Source organism: Monodelphis domestica, chromosome 3 (genome assembly GCF_027887165.1).
Source record: "Monodelphis domestica isolate mMonDom1 chromosome 3, mMonDom1.pri, whole genome shotgun sequence".
Lineage (NCBI taxonomy): Eukaryota > Metazoa > Chordata > Mammalia > Didelphimorphia > Didelphidae > Monodelphis > Monodelphis domestica.
Genome location: NC_077229.1, coordinates 399,512,822 through 399,530,350, shown reverse-complemented (window position 1 = coordinate 399,530,350; position 17,529 = coordinate 399,512,822). Strand labels below are relative to the sequence as shown.

Genomic DNA, 17,529 nt, shown 5'->3' with positions numbered 1-17,529 from the left:
ACAGTGTGAGCCCTGGGATCAGAGAAGTCTGAATTCAGATCTAGCCTCCAACACTAGCTGTGTGATCATGCACAAGTCACTTAACCTGTTTCCTCATCTTTAAAATGGGGTTAATAATATCTATCTCCTAGGGTTTTTGGGAAGATTACATGAGATAATAATTATAAAGATAATATAATTATAATTATAAAGATAATAATTATAAAATTATAAAGCAGTTCCAAGCACATAGTAAATGCTATATATAAATATTAATTATTTTTAGTATCATTATTTGCTGATGATGTTGGGATAGGGGACAAATAATTCCCTTTTTCTTCTGTGTGCATTTGGTTTCCTTTCAGCTTACTTCTCCCTTGGGGGGTAGGTTGGAGGGTTCTTTTAAAATCCCAGCATGCCAAAAAATTGTTGCTGCCGGTGGTTTGAAAGTCACTTTGCCCATTTGCAGCCTGGAACGTCTTACTGGTATGTGTCTCAGTAGGAATCTAGCCCCAAATTTTATTCTTTCTTTAGCTAAAGAATGGTAATCTCATGTAAATATGCACCTGAAGCCTGAAGTCAGTTGGCACAACAAATCCAAATTCTGTTTACACTTTTTAATTGTGTTTAGACACTTTTAATCCACTTCCCTTCTGGGTTTGTCCTTATTCTGTTTCCAGTCTCACTAATAACATTCAAGTAAGGAGAAATGATTCAGGTTTGAATGATCATTTAGAATCTAATGCATATTGTATGGAGTGTATTTGCAAAAACACTTAATAAGATGCATAAAGCTAACCATTTTTTAAATGGCCACAATCTGCTTCTGCAAGAGGGAGGAGGAAAGGCAGAAGCAATGTCTGGCTTCCCCTCTGTTCACATCTCCATCATATAATGAGTAAAACAAGGGAGTGAATGGGTATATAACAAGGGAGTTAACCTCCAAATGGGGAAACCTCAGAGGTCCTCTAACCAACAACTGCATTCCTGCATCTCAGAGGTTTACTCACAGACTCTGGAATGTTTGTCCCTGACTCCCCAGCTGATCCAAGTCATTAGTGAGAGGAGAACCTGTCCACCCTCAGATTAACCCTTGATGTCAAAGCACAGCAGCCTATAGATTGGCTGGCATGCTGTTCTGGTTCCAACCTTTACAGATTTCTACCTGTCCTCCAAGGACAAAATCCCTGGTCCAAAGCATCTTGTTGGATTTTACCTTTGTGCCTTTTATCCATTAATCCTTCTTCTCCACGGGCAGTCATCAGCAATCCAGGTGGTTTGCCATTAGATCAAGTATCAAATCCTCTTGGAGTTTAGGAAACCCAGGAAAGAAAATCTGTTTGATGCAAAGACCCCTCTAACCCTCTTTTGCCTCCATTTCTAGCCTTTTGGCTAAACTCCAAAAGGCAGGTAAAATAAATAATTACAGTGATGTAAACAAAAAAGAATGCTGGGAAAAGCTGAATGATGAGTATTTGTAGTGACTAATCTGTACCAAGAGAGAATTTATTGAGATGGGGAATTAGAGGTACAGAGTGTTGATACAATGTTGGACTCTGTGTCCCTTGGATTTGCTTAACTGTTTATAAGGACAAGGGGTGGTGGTGTCTGTTGGGTGTATATCTGGTGAGGGTAATTTCCAGAAATGACACCAGTACAATAGGAGTAGAGTTTCTTAGTTTTGGATTAATAGGGGTATGTTTGTCAGGCATGCTATAGAAAGGATTCCTTTTTCAGGTAGGGTTTAAATGAAAGAGCCTCTGAGGACTCTTCCAATTCCGAGATACTCTGAACTTATTAAAAAATAATTTTCCTAATGTGTTTATTACAAAGATGATTATTTTTTGGAGTTCCTTAGGTACTACCTCAATTGGATTTGCATCAGAAAAAGTCTGCATTTATATATCCTTGTAAGGGTTTACAAAATATTTCTGTCACAATTTGAAGTGAGTGGTACGAGTATTAGCCCCATTTTCCAAATGAGGAAGAGGAGGCTCACAGAACTTAACTGGCTTATTCCAAGTCAAGAGTAAAGTGGAAGAACTAGGATTCATACCTAGGTCCTCTGATTCCCAATTCAGTTCATTTTCTCTAATATAACATTGATTATGAAGTTATTCACCAAAATAAATGTCTCATAAAGGCAACACATTACTCTAGGGGTGCCATTTTTCATGGATTATATCTGTTTTTATGGATTTGGATGGCTTATAAAGTGGGATATTTATCATATGTCTTAGATATTTAGCAGTTGCCATGAAACCAGACAATATTCTAAAATGGGTGAAAACCAACCTGGCCCAGGGGCAACAATGACATCAGGATCTCTGGGAGGAGTTTCAGCTGGCAGTCAGTTGGGATAATGATGCTGTGGTCTCTCTCAATGCCACCTCTCCCATTTCCCTTCTCTGCCTGCCCTTCTCCCCAGTTACATTATTATGTCTCTCTGGCCCAGTCTCTTCTGTCCACCCTCTACAGACACTCCCTTCCTTCTCTAAATGCTCCTCCTTTCTGGCTACTTCTGCCTCCTAATACTTTTTGCTTCTTTTCTTCCTCCTCCTATTTAGACAGCACCTAAGCAACAAAAGTGATTTTTCCTTCCTCTTCATATTTCTACCAGTTAAGCAGGTTAATATAAGCAGGTTAGTACCCTGAGTTGCAAAGCTTTTCAGTTATAAGTGGTGGAATAAGCCAGCATTTCCATAAAGTTGTTCCTATATGTTCATCCCTGCATTGCCCTGCATAGAATGGCATTGTAGTGTAAGGGACAAAATATTAGTCTTAATTGTTTCCAGAGATCTGGACTCAAATACCTTTAAGACCAACCAGTTTTGTGGTTACAGGCCACTTACATCCCCCTGGTTCTCAGTTTCCCTACAAAATGAGGCTTATAATAAATATCCAACTCACAGGGTTGTTGAGAATATATGTAAGAGGCAGCAAGGTGGTATAGTGGATAGAGAGCCAGGCTTGGACCTGGGCCCAAATCTGGCCTCAGAGACTTTTTCTTAATGTGTTTTATTATTAGTTTTTGATTTAGCAAATATTTGTGTTCTATCTTAACTCTCTCTTCCTCCCCTGCCCATTAAGAAAGACAGAAAGATCCTTGTTACAAACAAGCAAAACGGATTTCTGCCTTGGCCATCTCCAAAAACATATGTATCAATCTGCATTTTGAATACACTGTCTCTCTGGCAAGAGGAATGCTTCATCAAGTCCTTTGATAATTTCAGACTGATAATTTCATTGGTCAACATTATTAAGATTTTCAAAGATTTTTTTTTAGTTTATAATATTTTATTTCTGAAGTTATATTAAGAGAAAACAATTGTTTGTACTTTCTTTAAATATTGTTTGATCTTATCTCTAATCTTTATCCACCAACACCTCCATTTGAAATGGTTAATTATGCTATCTCAAAGATGTTTTTAAAAGATGGTAACTATAAAAATTGTTCTTATTCTGCTCATTTCACTCTGCATCAGTTTATACAAGTCTTGCAGGTTTCACCAAAACTTCTTTAATCATCTTTAAAAAAACATAACATAGTATTCCAGAGTTTTCACATATGTGCATTATTTTTTTAGAGATTTTAAAGATGAAAAATAAAACCTGATAAAGGAGAAATAATCAGTCCATGCTTACACAAGTAAATGTCTGAGTTGATATTTGAACCAGGTTTTTAGGATGCCAAGTCAAATACATTATCTGTTATGCCAGACTGTATCTTTTGAATCATGTTGCCCTCCCTTCCCTAACCATTTAAGTAATCCCTAATAAAATATTCTGTAATACCAAGAGAGGAAAACATAACTTTAAATCGATATACTTCCAGCAATTATCTTGCAAAGTTACTGTTTGGTGACCTGAGCAGCAAGGGAAAGAATGGCAGTCACAGCTTTACCTTCATATCATTTCCACATGCATGCCAATGCCACATCCTTTGAACACTGTCACCTCTACAAAAATCTCAACCCCAGAAGGAGTTTACCTAAGATATGAAAAATGAAACATATTATTGTTCATAGCCTAAGACTAAATGGAGATGAAGAACTGAGGCCCACTAGAGATAGGCTTTTGTTATAATTCTAGAAAACTCTATCAAAAACCTACAAGGAACTTCTCTTGGTTAATGCTCCAGGACAGCTTGTTTTCTTTGAAAGTATCTATTATTTCTTTAGTTTCCCTCTCCTGTCAATAAGAACACACTTAAAAATTCTCCTAATCCCTTCCTAGCTGTTCCTAACAAAATATACTCTCAGTGTATTAGGGTGTATAATGCTGCCTATCCCCATATTAAATGGCCCCAAGTAGTTATTTTTTTTATTTCTGCTCTTCTTTAAGTCCCTTAGGCTGTCTGTCTCCAAAGGCATCCAGCTTCTTTTTTGCTGTTTCTAACTCACTATGGGCTAGGAAACTAGATATGTCAATAGGTATAGAGTAAGGACTCAGTGTTTTTCTATGAAAATATGACACTAATAGTATAACATAAGTTTTAGATCCTACAACTTGATTTTTGTTTCTTTCTAATAGGAAATTTCTGTGGAATTTTGGATTTTGGGGGGTCGTTTTGCCATTATAGGAGCTAAAGTGATATGGAAGTGAATCATGAAAAGGGAGGACTTGTTTACACATAGTATTCATGTATACACGGATACCTTGATTGATGAAGAGAGTATAATCCAGTGAGTAACTTTGTCAGAAATTATGACTAGAGGAAGTATATTTTTGAACATCAGAAAAGGAAGGGGGCTAAAACAGCAAAAATTATTAAATACTAAGATAATAATGCCATCTTCATGCTCCCCTGGGAAAAATTCATCACTAGGAAACTCATCCTTATAAAGGACTACATCAGCCTTGATACCTCCCATCTCCTCAGCACCCTCTGTAGCCTTGGTCCCTCTGACTGGAGAGCTAGAAGGTAGAACAAAAAACTCCTCTCAAGCTTCCAAATAAACAGGGCTCAGAAGACCAGCCAACTCTTCCTTTCCCACCAGCTACATTCCTTGGACTATTCTACATCACTATCATACCTCACCCTCCCTTTTTGGCATTTTTTGTAACTTGTTTCCCCCCATTATACTGTAAACTCCTTGAGAGAAAGGTTGATCTCTCTGCTCTATTTGTATCCCCAGTGTGTAGCATATTATCTGGTTCATAGTAGGTATTTATTAAATGTTTATTATACAGCACTGAAAAATAACTAGCATGTATATGATGTCTTTAGGTTTCCAGAGTGTTTTACAAATGTTTAATTTTATCCTTATGACAATTTTGGGAGGGAGGTACTAATATCTTCCTCATCTTATAGATGAGGAAACTAAGGCAGACAGAGGTTAAGTGACTTTTTTTTTCTAGAATCACACAGCTAATAAGGGTCTGAGACAAGGTTTGAAATTAAGTCTTCCTAACTCTGGGTCCAATGTTCTTATCCACTCTGCCTTCTAGCTGCCTCCAGAGAATACTCCCGCCACCATCAGATTACTATCACCAACAAAATATATCTGTTAGCCTTAGTGCAGAAGGAGGGGCAATCTAGTTGAATCATCCTAAGAAAATCAAACCTAGACACTAGATATAATAGAAAGAGCTATGACCTCTTACTAAACTGTGAAATGTGCATGTCATTCACTCAAATGCTTTAAAATGCCTATTAAATGCAAGTGTGCACTACTGTGCTAAGAGCTAGGGCTACACAGATGAAAATCAATGCTGCCTCTGTCCTTAGAAACTTACACGTTACTTCATGAAATATGACACATAAATAGATAAGTGTACTACAAGGTAGAATGTGATAGAGGCAGAGGAGAGAACCAGATAAAGTGCCCTAGGAAAATCTAAGAATGGAAAAAAATATTTTTGCCTGGGAATGGACTCTGAAAGGTTTCTTGTTGAAGGTGGCTCCTGAGCTAATTCTGGAAAGAGGAAATTTTTAACAAAGTGAAGGGGGAATGCATTTCAGGCATAACCTGTGGGAATACACAGAGGGAGAAGGTAGAAATATGAAGTAAAGCTGGAAAAGTAGGCTGGAGCCAGATGGTGTAAAGTGTCTAAAAGGCTAAGCTGAGGAGTCTATATTTTATTGTTGGGGCAAAAGGAAGTGATAGAGAGCCATAAGCAATCAGATTTGAGGGCAATGAAGTAATATAGTCAGATTTGTAATATTTTTTTAAAAATTAATTAATTTGTTTTAAAATATTTTTTCCATGGTTATATGATTCATTTTCTCTCTCTCCCCTCTTCCCTCCTGCCTCCCTGAGCTAACAAGCATTTCCACAGGGTTTATACATGTATTTGATACCTATTTCCATGTTATTCATTTTTGTAATACAGTATCAGATTTGTAAGATTATTTTGACAACTGTTTGTATGATGAAATCAAGAGAGGGAAAGTCTGGAATTAAAGAAATCATTTGATAATGAGCATCTTAACTAGGTTATCGGTGTAGTAAAGAGAAAGGGTTAGATGCAAAAGATATTGTGAGGGGATAATCAATTGAATCTGGTGAATAGCTGCATGTGAGAAGTGAGAGAGAGTGAGGAAAGAGTCACAGATGCTCCCACTTCTTGAATCTGGCTTACTTAGAAAGTGGTGTTGCCCTAACAGAAACTGGGAAATTTGAAGGAGGGACAGGGATAAGGGAGGAAGGAGATAATTAATCTCTCTTTGGATAGGTTGAGTTGCATATGCTGGCAGGCTATACAGGTAGAAATATCTGTCAGATAGTTGGAAATGTAAAATTATTTCTCAGGAGAGAGATTGGGGCTATACAACAGAGTCTTATATGTATATTTATCTGGTATCAACCCCACATTTAACTTTCCCAAATTTACTATAAAAAATTACAATGAAAGAAGCTTTGGCATCTTCGGTCATTCAATGAAGACATGCATGAATGATTTGAGTTGGGAGACATTAATCTTCTGTTCCCTCAATTGATTTCAGTTCCACTATAGCTCCCAGAGTGCATACATCTTGCCAAATCTCACCACTAGCTTAATATAATTCTAGTATCTTCTCTTCATCATAACCACAAAGAATATTCCTTCTGTTTACTCTGATAAAAGCAAAGAACAGCCTTAGTTGGCCTTTTTAGAGATCCTGGTCAACTAGAAGGTGCCTAGTTGGGCTCCCTTTGACTTCCTTGTGTTCTTCTCCAGCTTATGATGAAACAACAAGAAACAATTATGTGGTTATATGGTCACAATCTAATATTGATGTTATTTATGTGTAAAACCTTTTCAGAAGCATTTTCCCTCTACCCATCAATTTTCTGGCCAAGTAAATCTTTACCTATTTTTTTATTCCTATAGAAACAGAAGTCCTGGTTCCTGCCTTTCTCTCAATCAATAACTTCCCTGAGTAAAGTGAAAAATAATATTTGAATGTAATTGCTACCATGGTAAGCATTCAGATTCATCTGCTTTCTGATATAGATATATACTTTTCTTTTCAAAAGACAATCCCTTTTGAGCTATAGCAGTTTAACAATACTAACTAAGCTATTATATATGTGCCTATGTGTAATATTATAGGCACATATATAATGTGTATAAATATATGTATGTATATATAGATAAAATCCCTTTAAGGGATTTTTGATAGCATTTAGACTATTTTCACCTTAAGTGTTTACTACAGAACCTTGGGCAACTCTACTGAATACACAGATTTGGAATCATCTGCATAGAGGTAATAATTAAACTCATGAGAACAAATGATATAAAAGGAAAATATATTAATATTATTTTATTTTTCTTATATGAAATCCTTGCTTTACAAAGTATTATTTGTTCCTTTAAATTTTTAAAAAATATTTATTGGTTAGACACTGTGTACAAAGCAGCATGACTGATACTCAAAGGGACATAAGGAAGTATAAGACACTGTCCTTGATCAGATATTGAAAGCAACGCCTCTAGCAGATTGGCATATTCTTTATGGAGGATTTGACAAAACTTAAATAATAATCATATATGATGAGAATCCTGGGAGAGGTTGCAGGCTACACTGTTGGGAGAGTAAACAAAATCAATAAAATAATAGATGTACCTAAGTACCCAAATATGTAATCATTGAAAAAGGACCACCCAACTTTTTCCTATGAAATATGCAGGAAGATTTGAATCACTCCTCTTTCATCTGTCTTTTCTTTTTTTAAAGCAAAATTTACTTTAATGTTTTGTCCCAAAATTTCTCATGGTAAAAGGTGAGGCTTAGACTATATGAAGATTAGGCAATAACTGAATATTAAGGATACCAAAAAAACCCATTTTTCTTCTCCCTTTCAGTTTTTTCCTCATATTCCCATATAAAATGCCCCTATTGGAGCATTTGAAAATTAAATATCAATCAATAATTGGTTATCTCAGGCATAATTATTTTAAAAGCTAAGAAAGAATCTATGAGTTTTGTAGTCAATATAGTCTAAGGAAATTTATTCCCATATTTTTTCCTTTCCTCTGAACTCCTTTTATCTATACTAGTACCTGTCTCAGAAAAAAAAAATTATTGTACCAGACTTTGGGGATTTATGGTATACTACTTTGAATGGCTATTTTAAAAAATGTATTCCTCTTTTTTCCTCAATTGTATGGTAAGCTCCTTAAAGACAAAGAAACCAGCCATTCTTTTGATTGATTTTGTTATAAAAGTAGATTCTTCCTGTTGGCTTGGTCTTTGTAGAAGCTAGCAGTGTCCTGCATTAAGTTTGGTGGTTTGGATGTTACTTTATTAGAAAGAAATTAGAAATATTTTATATGAAAACCAAGAAGCCAATTAGCCTGTTATATAACTTTAGTGATGAATAACTTTACAGATGCTTAGGATAATTCTTTTTAAAATAAGAGATTTGTTTTTGGACAATAAAAACATTGCTAAAATATAAAAATAAATTATTTGTACAATTTCTGACTAAAGATATATATATATATATATATATATCTTGTTTTTCATTCTATAATCATTGAATGTCAGAACTGGAAGACTTTTAGAGGTCAGTCAGACTACTACTAACTACTAACAGCAGTTCTCAGAAAAAACAACAACAACAACAACAACAAAACAACTGAGTAACTTGCCTAAGATCACATAAATAAAAAGGCAGTAGGTGTGGGGTCAAACCCAGGTCTTTAAAACTGTGTCATATCTTTCTAGGCTTAGTTCACATGCCATCTCCTCTGTGAACTTTGTCTAAGCTTTCCCTTCTCTCCCATAAGGGCTATTCTCCTCAAATTACTTATTATTTATTTGTCTGTATACATGTTTTATCCTCTGGAATTCAAGTTCCTTATAGGCAGAGATTTTAAAAAGTTCCTCCTTATATCTTCATTTTTGTATTTCCTTGAATTTCCATCTCTGTATTTGCATCATTTTCTATAATATGTTAGAACCTCTAATAAACTGAATTGAAACTGAATTTGATTGCCTCTTTGATATTAATCTTCTGAATGAACCTTTCCCCCTACACAAATAAATAAAATACATCTCAAGTGATGCTCAGAGGTCAGAATAAAGAGTTCTTCAAGGCAGGTTTTCTCAATGGGCCTTGTTTTCCTTGATTTGTGGCACTCCCTGGTGGTGGCACTCCCTGGTGGTGGCACAGGTGGCTAGTGCTGCCTTGCCAATTTTACAAAATGGGTTTACTGGGGCTGTTATTAAAACAATCTAGATTTCACAGTAATAACTCACGTTAATCTCACACATGAAAGCTGTCCAGGGCCATTTTATTATCACTTGAAGCAACACAATGAACTTCAATAACAGGTAAATATAACAATGTTCATGGTATTGGGAATGGGGTGATAGGAATGGGGATACAAGTTAGGCATATCAAGGGGCAACAATACTGACTGCCCTCCAAACTCAAGTTTCAATCTATCTGCAACAGACTAAGTGAAATGATCTACATCTGATCCTCATGGGGAAGACATCGTGTTACACATCAAAATCATTGGCTATAATTAGGTATAATTGTAAATCCCACAGTCTCTGCCCTGAAGATGCTCTCCATTTTAATTGCCTCTTCCAGGGTGTTGTCAGCTCTAAGGCAGAAGAGGACAATACATCGCCATAGCATGTAAGAAAACCTGTACCTACATGGCATATGTAGCTACTGCAGTAAAGCCTTCCTGAAAACAAAAAGAAAAGGCAAAAAAAAATACAAAGCATTCAAGGTCTTTATCTTTCAACTGAAGAAGTAACAAAAGGGAAATCAGTATCACTTTTTTTGAATAATAGACCAGCTTCCAATGAATATTAATTTAATGTTTGATAATCGTGCACAGAAAAATCCACAGGTTTTTAAGAGACAAAAGTGACGCACCATTCATTGCTTTAGTAGCAGAGTCATGATCATCAACAAACTAGATGTCACATATAATTTATATCATTTAATGCATTCATGGCATTCCTTACCATTACTGCCTATTGAAATCCTGTCCCCTTTTCAAGACCCTACTCAAACATTAAGTATTCCATGATCCACGATTCCATAGAGCCTTCCATTATCCCCCATCCACACAATGAGCTGGATGTGATTTCTCCTTTCCCAGATCTCCTCCTACTGTGACTTTCTCTTACTGCTACACATTATAGTTATTTGTAGGCAGGTCTTTCTGCACTAAATTATAAGCTCCTGGAAAATAGGGCCCATGTATTATTTTTCTTTGCATCATCATTGTGCTCACTTAGCACAATGCCTTGAATTCAGCAGGCACTGGAAAAATATTAAATAACTGAATTATCATCTGTAGCTTATTTTGAAAGACCTTTTAAGAAGAGGATACCAAAAAGAGTATTAAAATAGAAGGAAATGCAAATTAACAGTTATGTAATGGTGTACTCTGACCAAATTTTTGAAGGCTTAAAATACAACTGCAGACAGAATTCTTAGCATTCAACTCCCCTTTTTTAATCATCAGTTTTCAGTAAAGGAGAGAAATCTTCTAATGGCTTAGAAATGCTCAAATTTTACTCCTGATTATGAAAGCCCTATTAAAAAATGTTCTTGGGCAGCATACATTCTGAATTTTGCTCACTGATTTATGGAAACAAGAAGTTAAGATGAAGCAAAAACTTCTGGGAAACTTGTTGATTTGCATATGCTAAAATCCCACCCATCAACACTGTGAATAATAATCCTGGTCTGGGAAGGGGAAAGAGTTTGTTCTAAAGCAAATTCATTGAAGCTTGTGGAAAGTCTCTTTTCATGAAGTGAACCTGCACAAATTATGCCAAAAGATCCCCATTCATTAGGAGGCTACTAGGGCATAAAATGACCTATTTTTGTCATTCAAATAATTTAAATACTTAGTTCTGAAAAACTTTAGGTTCTTAAATCCTTAGACTAGTTATCTGGCCTACCATTTAGAGAAAGCTCATTCAACTTTACTAATTGATTGACAAACAGTAAGTTTTAACTTTGGAATGTAGCCTGGAATGGAAGAAGCCACTTTTATTGTTTATCCATTCTAACCAGCTACCACAGGCTTTTTATGAGCAGAATTATTTCTTGTGATAAGGATAATAAAAGGAATTGCCCACACCAAGATTGAATTGTATTTGCATAAAGATGGGAAGGAAGAAACTACATGTTAAAAGGCCTACTGGGATGGCGCTTCATTTGATTTATAATTATTTAATTCCCCAAGTGCTGGCTGCTGGGTCCGCAGGAACCCTGAATTCCCTCAAGCTCTCTTCCTCCTTACAGCACTAGTCCCTTGTCCCTGGCCACACCAGGGTAACCCGGATAGGTAGAAAGTCCATCCACCCCTCACTCTGCCTTCCCTCTCCCCCGCAATCTTCAACTCAGGAGCTTCTGTCTGGCGCAGTCTCCCTACCTACCACCACCAGTTTCCTTGGATAAAAAAGGAGAGCAGGGATGGGTCCCTATTTGAAGGACTGAACAGGGTCTCTGTCAGACTGAGGAGTGGGGGAGGTGAAAAAGAGAAGGAAGAAAGAATGATTTAGAACCCCAGCACTTGGACCTTCCAAGATTGCACCCCTCCAGCTGCGTCAGGTCTGCTTCTTCAGACAGGACGCCTCAGTAATGCCACTCTGAAGGGTTACAGGTAATGATGCTATCTCCCTGCGCTCCGGGTACTCAAGCCCCGGGGAGGGTGGTTGAGGCGGGGAGGGCTGGAGGTGCCCTCTGAGCGCACAGGTCCAGGTGCAGTGCTCAGGCCCATCCTCACGACTGCAGCTCTGGAAAAAGACCTCCATTGCTACTCCTCCCCCAACATCCCCACCTGCGGTAAAGGGGACCCCAACAGCACTCCCCTCCCCCAAATACGCAGCCTCAGCTCAGTCAGCAGGGCTGGCCAATGCATCATCCTCAAGCTGGCGCAGGTGCCAAGGCTAAGGGTGCAGGCGGTGCGCCATCGGAAGAGGGTGCGTGGTGTGCATGCCCGGTGCATAAAGGGGAGATCCCCTGAGGAAGAGGTCCCAGGGACCGGAAAGTGGGGCTCTCCAAGCAGCACCCCGTCTTGTCCCACCAAGTGACGCTCGAATCCTGGAGACATAACCTCTGGCCAGACCTGCCCCAGCCTTCGAGAGCCTAGCAGTACAGTGGCCACTTACCCAAGGGGGAAAGCAGCTACGGGAGCAGCGGCGCCGCCTCCTCCTCCTCCTCCTCCTAGTCCTCCGGGGCTACCCAACACCCCAGTCCCCACCCGGCTGCAGCTCCCCGACTCTGCCTAGTGGCCCAGCCAGCGCCACCGGCGCCCGGGCCCCGCCCCAACACCACCAACGCCCCGCCCCTCTAACCCATTGGTCTCTGGATGCCGCCTCGGTCCCCCACCCACTTTTTTCATTGGACGAGGTGGCTCCTCGACCCACCCTGCGGCGAGGAATCCCCGCCTCCCTTCCCTGATCTGGTTCCACAGGGGGAGAGAAAGCAAGAGCTCTGCAGCCCCCGGGAGCCTAGAGGCATTGGCCGCTGCCTCTCCCTTAAATGGCCGGGGTGGAGGACTGGGGCCGGTCTGGCATGTCACTGTGCTGGCAGGTCTAGGGATGCTTCGCTCCCGCAGGCCTCTCTCAGGTGTACAGGGTTGAAAGGCAGGGAGCCTTTCTGCAACAGGCAGCGTGGGAAAAAAAAAATTCTGTATGCATCCTGTGGGACAGACGTGTAGATGCAGATGCGGAAAGAGGGGCTTGATTATGGGGAGGTGTTGGATAGGGGTGGAGTAGGAAGGCTTTAGGCGTATTGAGCTCTGATGGGCTGCAGTGGGAGACACACACACGCCTAGGTTGTTGGCTATAAACAGACTTTAGAAATCAGTGCCTTTCTCTGTGGCTGAACTCTATGGTTTTTACAGCTTATGAAAGGGTGGTTCTAAACAAGACTTTTCTCTCCCGCTCTAACCTCTTATCTGGCACAGAGAAACAGAAAAGAGGAAATTTGTCCCTAATTGCCTCTGTCTCTTTTTCAACGTCAAATTTACAAGTTTACTAGCTGTGTGACCCTGGGCAAGTCACTCGACCTCTGTTTTGCCTCCATTTATTCCAATGTAAAATGGGGATAATAATAGAACTTAGCTCTCAGGGTTGTTATGAGGATCAAATGAACTAATATGTGTACAGTGCTTTCTTTGTACAATGGCTGGAACATAATACAAGTTATGTAATATTCCCTTCTTAATTCTGTTCCATCCTCTTGCTCTGTGCATCAAGAGCCTACCAGGAACCAGGCACTATAGTGAGGATATCTGTGTCTCTGTTTCTTTGCCTTCCCCTCACAAAGCAATGCCACTGTCTGAAATCTCCTTGAGAGGACTAAAATAGAGATTCCTCAGTCTTTTAAAAGAGGCTATAGAACCCTATCAATGTCCAGGAGACAGCTGGAAGTTGCCTTTCCTCCCCAATAATATTCCCATTAGGATCTCCAAGGAAAACTTACCTAGCAGCACCTGATCAGGTAAAGAAGAAAGGTGCCTTTACCTTCATAGTACTCCTTCTACCCACTATCCCAAGGCTTCTCTCTTCCATTTTTAAGGACTAGACAACAAGTAGTGGCAAGTAGCCTACAGTATGTTTAGCAGTCTCCAGGACCAAGCAACAAGTTGTTGGGTTTTTTTGTTCCACCTGCCCCAGTCCCCCACTTACCTGTCCTTACTCCAAGGGCTGTAGCTTTGAAGTGCAGCCCCCTGAGACCTAGTAACATTTCGACTAAGTTCAGGGTCTTAATTTTTCTTTTAAAGTTTCTATTCCATTGCTAGAAATCTGAAAACAGCTCTGGTAAGATCTACTTCTATACTCAAGCCATCCTTGTCTCTTTGCCCCAACTTCTTATCATAGATGCAATCTTACACTTATTCAATTATTCAAAGCTTACTTATTAGGTATCTCCTGTGTGCTGAGAAAACACTGCACTAGGCACCAAGGGAAATACAAAGTTTAAAGCAAAACAATCCTTATAATCTTGGAATTTAGTCTAGTAGGGGAATAGCTCAAAACCAGAGTATGCAATGTTACCTAATTAACTCATAAGAAAGATGCAAAACAAAGGGCCATGTGAGGTCTGAGGAGAATTGTCTTTTTGAAGGACAATCTGAGAAGACTTCTGGAGAAGGTGACAGTTGAGCTCATTTTTAAGGATATGGAATAATTCATCAGGCCAAGAAGGAGATAGAGGGCATAACAGACAGGGAATAGAGTATATACAAAGATATGGGGCCAGAAAGCACATGACATAATTTGGGGTCAGGTATTTTAGCTAAAGAACAGAGTACATGAAAGGAAGTAATATTAGATAAAATTAGAGAGTCAGATAAGCTGGAGATTATAAAAGGCCTAGAATGCCAAGCAAAAGAATTCGAACTTTACTTCTTAGACAATAAGTAACCACTCAAGATTCACAAGTCCTGATAAGTATAAGGAAAATTCTTAGCATATGAACATAGTATATTACATTAGAATGGAAGATTAAAGAAGAGAAAGTGGAAGTGGGAAGATAAATTAGAAGATTATTAGGTGGGCGTCAGTAGGGCAGCGAGGTGGTACAGTAATGCATTGCTGGACCTGAAGCTAAGAAGACTTATCTTCCTGAATTAAAATCTGGCCTCAGACACTAGTTGTGTGACCCTGGGGAACTCTGCCTCAGTTTCTTCATCTATAAAATGAACTGGAGAAGAAAATGGCAAATCATTCCAGTATCTTTGCCAGAAAAATCCCATATGGTGTCACAAAGAATTGGACAGGACTGAACAACAACAAAAGGAAATCTCAAAAGTAGTGAAACAGATGCAGCCAAACAGAGTTCACAGAAAGAGGTCAACTGTTAATCATGCATTTACTGAGTATTTACTATGTGCCAAGAGCTGCTAAGCACTAGGAGTAAAAGAAAGGCAAAATAAAACAAAACAAACAATAATCCAACAGTCCTGCCCTTAAGGAATTTAAATTCTAATGAGGAAGACATATAAATAAAGTACATAGAACATACATACAGAGTAAAGAGGGGAAGGCACTAGTATCTGAGGAGAGGGAAGGAAAGGCCACCTTCAAGACGACCCAAATCTCAAAGAAATCCAGAGATTCTAAGAGGTGGAGGAGAAGAGACAGAATATTCCAGGCACATGTACAAAGGTATGGAGATGAGATAGGGAGTGTTGCATGTGAGGAACAGTAAGGAGCCCAGAGTAGTTAAATTGAATAGTAAAGATAAGATAATGAATTCTGTAATGAAAATGTTGAGATTGAGATGCCTACCAGATACTGGATTCCATATATCTAACTTTCTACTGGGTACTATTTGTATCAATTTGATAATTGAACACATTGGATGCTGACAAAATTACCAAGTGAGAGTAGCATATAGAAATAGAGATGCTACCATAGAGATGTGAGTTAGAGGGAAGGAAAGATCAGAATGGTACAGAGAGAACAGGTGTATATTGAACCTCCAGTCAAGAGAGGAGAAGTGTGTTAAGAAAGGTTGGGCAAATGCTAAAGAGAAGTCAGAGGATACCTAGTATGCAAGTCCTCTGTTCCCTCCAGTGATGTAGATTGCAACCCATTTATCCCTGCCCAACTCCTTATATTCTTGTTCATGTATTTCTATGAACTCAACCAGAGGCAGCCCCTTGACATGCTGGAGCCTTGATTTCTCTTGAAATTCTCAGGATAGCAGTGGGGCACACAGCCAATCAATCATCTGCCCTGTGTTCTTGCCACATGTCCAGCTTATTATTTTTTCCTCTGTATCTCATTATGTTCTTTACTTAGGTTTTTCATTGCATTTCTTTGTAGTAAATTGAATCTTGTTCACATTCACCATATGCTTTTCTATTGCCCTTTGGGGAAAATGCATGGAATGTGAATATTTTTTTTAAAGCCACTGAATTTGATGATTGGAGGTCATTGCTAATCTTAGCTAATTGGTATGAGTGGAAGCTAGAAACCAAATGACTTAGGAAAGAGTAAGTAGTGAAGTAGTCATATCATGTAGAGTCCTTTTCAATAAATTTAGCAGTAAAGAACAGAGAAGTGGAATGATAGGATGAGTGGTCAAAGAATGAAGGGAGGTGTTTTGGATTGAAGAATTGGAGCATGTTTTAAAGATAAATGGGAAGCAGCATTACAGAAGAGATTGAAGATGGAAAGAGAGAAAGGGGATATCTGATGGAGTAAATTTCTAGAACAAAATAAAGGGCATAGATAGAGGTATTGGCTCTAATGAGGAGCAAGGATGCCTCTTCTAGGACAGAAGCAGGGTAACAAATAACAGATGAAGCTAAAAAAATGGAGGAGGGAAGCAAGGAAACCTCATGTTTTTTAGCTCAGTCTTTGCAGGGAAGTTGCTGCAACCCTAGAGACTACTGAAAGCTGACTTCCCTAAATGGCATTGTTTTCACTCCTGCTTTTGAGTTGAGTTCTTATCTCATTCTCAGTAGAAAAGCCCATTCACTCTTATGTATTCTTTGCCCTATTTTAATCTTTATAACTTAATGTCTGTTTATTGCTGATTTTTGTAAAGGGGGAAACTTGCTATTTGAGAATTTTTTGAATACCCAGAATTTGTTGGGAAGGAATAGAAATCTGGTAAGTTCTACCCTTCCTTTGACAGCAATCAGGGAAAGCAATGTTGATTCTGAGACCCCTAAAATTATTGTATGCCTAAATTACAAATAGTTGCTATAGAGTAGATAAATATAATTCTAGCCTAATACTCCATAAGTACTCTGCAGCACCTGCATCAGCCATCTTCATAACCACTAGGTTATCTCTTCTGCCCAATCTGCCCAGAGCAGTCTTCACAAGCTTGCAGTAGAATTTTTAAGAATTTTGTTTATTCTGCCTACAGTCCATAAGTGACCATTTTTCTTCATGAAAAATAAACCCTCAACATTTCTTTATTCTATACATTTTCCTGTGGAAAATGTGTACTCCTTCTCAAAGTGGTGGAAAGAACATTGGATTTAAATCCTGGGCTTGCTACTTATAATTTACTTGAAGATGAACAAATTCCTCATCCCTTTGAATCTCAGTTTCCTTGTCTGTGAAAGGAAAGGGAAGGCGAAGGGGCACTATATGTAACAGAGATCCTT

The 17,529-nt window shown here is 38.7% G+C and overlaps 1 protein-coding gene across 2 annotated transcripts in view; it reads right to left on the bottom strand.

Annotated features, from left to right (window-relative positions):
* The window catches only part of TPPP (tubulin polymerization promoting protein), a 141,372-nt gene extending 128,608 nt beyond the window's left edge, over positions 1 to 12,764 (bottom strand). Inside the window, exon 1 of one of the 2 annotated variants that reach the window (XM_001363173.4) lies at positions 12,563 to 12,764. The gene's annotated coding sequence lies outside the window, so the exon portion shown is untranslated. Of the gene's footprint in view, positions 1 to 10,399; positions 10,938 to 12,562 lie in introns of those variants that run through there. The other variant, XM_056824343.1, reaches the window with a different exon arrangement.
* Between the last annotated feature and the right edge of the window lie 4,765 nt (positions 12,765 to 17,529).